This window comes from Mandrillus leucophaeus, unplaced genomic scaffold (assembly GCF_000951045.1).
Source record: "Mandrillus leucophaeus isolate KB7577 unplaced genomic scaffold, Mleu.le_1.0 Scaffold90, whole genome shotgun sequence".
In the NCBI taxonomy this organism is placed as follows: Eukaryota; Metazoa; Chordata; class Mammalia; order Primates; family Cercopithecidae; genus Mandrillus; species Mandrillus leucophaeus.
In genome coordinates, this window is record NW_012109808.1 from 2,594,770 (window position 1) to 2,597,550 (window position 2,781).

The 2,781-nt window shown below is 43.4% G+C and overlaps 1 pseudogene; it reads left to right on the plus strand.

Moving 5' to 3' along the window:
- The first annotated feature begins 667 nt into the window (after nucleotides 1–667).
- LOC105531727 lies at nucleotides 668–2,030 on the plus strand (annotated as a pseudogene).
- The last annotated feature ends 751 nt before the right edge of the window (nucleotides 2,031–2,781 follow it).

Genomic DNA, 2,781 nt, shown 5'->3' on the forward strand with positions numbered 1-2,781 from the left:
TCCCAGCTACTTGGGAGGCTGAGGTGAGAGAATCACTTGAACCCAGGAGGTGGAGGTTGCAGTGAGCTGAGATCGCACCACCATTGCACTCCAGCCTGGGTGACAGAATGAGACTCCATTAAAAAACAAACAAAAACAAAACAAAACAAAAAAACAACAACAGAAAAAATCAAACTGAGGCTCAGGGTTTTTGGAATATTTCTCCAAAGACATTGAGCAAGGACTTGAACTCAGAAGCCCAGGAATGCTCTTTCAATTTGATGCACTGTATATATTATATGCATCGATGTATTTTCTGTCTTTTAGGAAGGACTGTATCATGTGGAATGGAGTATATGTGGGGCAGAAGTAGGAAACAGCCAAGAGCTCAACATTATACTATTTAGATAGTCAGCCCTAGAATCCTAAGAGGAAACTAAAGTAAATAATGCTTTGCAAGAAGTCATTAAAAGTCTCTGAAAGAAAAATTCTTATGGTATTCACAGGTGAGAGTGACTTGGGAGATAGATATTTAAAAGTTACAAGGATGAGAGATTCAGAATTTGTTAAGTGGACTAGAACAAAGAAGTGGGATGCACCTTCAATATCAGTAGCCAAGAGAAGGCTGGCAAGCATCCACTACAATAAAGTTTGGGTGTTTCACGAAAAACATGGCCTAAAAGCCAAAATGGGAAAAGAGAAGACTCCAACCAACATTGCCATCATTGGACACTTAGGTTCAGGCAAGTCCACCACTACTGGCCATCTGATCTATGGATGTGGTGGTATTGGCAAAAGAATAATCAAAAGATTTGAGGAGGAGGCTTCAAATATGGCTGGGTCTTGGATAAACTAAAAGCTGAGTCTGAGCATGATGCCATCATTGATATCTCCCTGTGGAAATTTGAAACCAGCAAGTGCTATGTGACTATCATTGATGCCCCAGTACACAGAGACTTTATCAAAAACGTGGTTACAGGCGCATCTCAGGCGGGCTGTGCTGTCCTGATTGTTGCTGCTGGCATTGGTGAATTTGAAATCGGCATCTCTAAGAATGGGCAGATCCAGGAGCACGCCCTCCTGGCTTACACACTGGGTGTGAAACAGCAAATCCTTGGTGTTAGCAAAATAGATTCCACTGAGTCATTCTACAGTCAGAAGAGATACAAGGAAATAGTTAAGGAAATCAGTACTTTCCTTAAGAAAACTGGCTACAGCCTTGACACAGTAGCATTTGTGTCCATTTCTGGTTGGAATGGTGACAGCATGCTGAAGTCAAGTGCTCACAGGTCTTGGTTCAAGGGATGGAAAGTCACCCATAAAGATGGCAATGCCAGTGGGACCACACTGCCTGAAGCTCTGGACTGCATCCTACCACCAACTTGTCCAACTGACAGGCCCTTGCATCTGCCACTCCAGGATGTCAACAGAATTGGTGGTACTGACACTATCTTTGTGGGCCGAGTGAAGCCTGGGTTTCTCAAACCCGGCACCATGGTCACCTTTGCTCCAGTCAACGTTACAACTAAAGATGTGTTGAAATGTACCATGAAGCTTTGAGTGAAGCTCTTCCTGGGGACAGTGTAAGCTTCAATGTCAAAAATGTGCCTGTCAAAGATGTTCATTGTGGCAACACTGCTGGTAACAGCAAAAATGACCCACCAATGGAAGAAGCTGACTTCACTGCCCAGGTAACTGTCCTGAACCATCCAGGCCAAATCAGTGTTGGTTATGCCCCTGTAATGGATTAACACACAACTCACATTGCTTGCAAGTTTGTTGAACTGAAGGAAAAGATGGATCACCATTTTGGTAAGGAGCTGAAAGATGACCCTAAATTCTTGAAGTCTGGTGATGCTGCCATTTTTGGTATAGTTCCTGGCAAGCCTATGTGTGTTGAGAGCTTCTCTCACAGTACTCCTCTGGGTTGTTTTGTTGTTTGTGATGTAAGATAGACAGTTGCTATAGATGTCATCAAAGCAGGGGACACGAAGCCTACTGCAGCTGGCAAGGTCATTAAGACTGCCCAGAAAGCTTGGAAGGTTAAATGAATATTACCCCTAATACCTGCCATGCTAGTCTTCACCTTTTATACCTGAGGTTGCATTTTTTTTGAACTTTTGCATTCAGACCTTGGCAATGACCTTGAGCAGTAGGATATAAATAACTCCCACATGCTTAGCGTTCCAATAATGGAACACTAGGCATAAATGGGTTTTAATCAGTGGTGGAAGAACAGTCTCAGAATTATTTATTTCAATTGCCATTTAAGGTTAATAGTTAAATGCTGGTTAATGATAACACCGCATCGTGAAAAAATCACAAGGAATGGAGAATGTTTTGTGGATTTGTGTGTATGTATGTGTGTGGCAGTTTTAAGTTATTAGTTTTTAAAATCGGTACATTTTAATGGAAACAACTTGACCAAGAATCTATCACAGAATTTTGGGACCCATTAAAACAAAGCTTGGCCGGGCGTGGTGGCTCAAGCCTGTAATCCCAGCACTTTGGGAGGCCGAGACGGGTGGATCACGAGGTCAGGAGATTGAGACCATCCTGGCTAACCCGGTGAAACCCCGTCTCTACTAAAAAATACAAAAAACTAGCCGGGCGAGGTGGCGGGCTCCTGTAGTCCCAGCTACTCGAGAGGCTGAGGCAGGAGAATGGCGTGAACCCGGGAGGCGGAGCTTGCAGTGAGCTGAGATCCCGCCACTGTATTCCAGCCTGGTGACAGAACAAGACTCCGTCTCAAAAAAACCACAAAAAACAAAAAACAAAAAACAAAAAACAAAGCTTAATGAG